Below are 894 nucleotides of genomic sequence, written 5' to 3'. Positions count from 1 at the left end.
TTGGTGTCGAAGGGGGCTCGGGAATGCTCCCTCGATCCAGATCGGATCGAGAGGGGGGGAGAGCGGCGTGGGGAGTGGGGATGGGTGCGGTCGGGAGTTAGGGTTTCTGGGATGGGGGGATAAGGGGAGTGGGGTGGCCGGTTGGGCCTTTTGGGCTGGTGGCCTGCTGGCAAGCTGGGCCATTCGGCCCGGTGGGGGTGGGGGGGTTCTTCCCTTTTCTCTTTTGTTTAAGTTTTTGTTTTTATTTTATTTTCCTTTTCTGTTTTAGTTTTGTTTCCTATTAATTTTAGTTTTATTAAAATACACACGTAGCATCTAATTTAGTATTTCAACTTAGTCCATAGTCACAAAAAGTCTAATCCTCAAATAAATTAGTTTGACATTTTATTAATTACAAAAGGTATTTAAATAATTGTTTTCACTATTGTTTTAATTGTTTTAGGGCCTATAAACATTTTATCAAAGTTTGGTTTCTCCACCATAATTACCTATGTATTATTTGGTTCACTCCGAACATTTAAATCTTAATATTTGAAAACTTTTATTGTTTGCTCGATTTTGAATTTGAAATTCGAACTAGGTTCCGAACTAACGCGAGTTTATCCACAGTAACCGAGGTGACGTGGCATCATTAGTGGGGATTACTGTAGCTTAATTACCCGGGCGTCACAATTCTCCTCCACTACAAGAAATCTCGTCCCGAGATTTAAGAGGGGAGTAAGGGGAAAGTTCTGGCTACGATATTCTAACGGATCTTCTCGAAGAAGTTAATTCCTTTCGTTGATGTCTTCAATCCTTTATTCCGATGCATCATGATAAACTTGTCATCATTTCTTCGGGAGCTCCATCGTACTTACGAAAAGATAAGGGGCAGCTCACTCATAATGCTTTTGC

The sequence above is a fragment of the Triticum dicoccoides genome, chromosome 7A, assembly GCF_002162155.2.
Source record: "Triticum dicoccoides isolate Atlit2015 ecotype Zavitan chromosome 7A, WEW_v2.0, whole genome shotgun sequence".
Lineage (NCBI taxonomy): Eukaryota > Viridiplantae > Streptophyta > Magnoliopsida > Poales > Poaceae > Triticum > Triticum dicoccoides.
The sequence above is the reverse complement of the archived record's forward strand: the minus strand, read 5'-3'. Positions refer to the sequence as shown.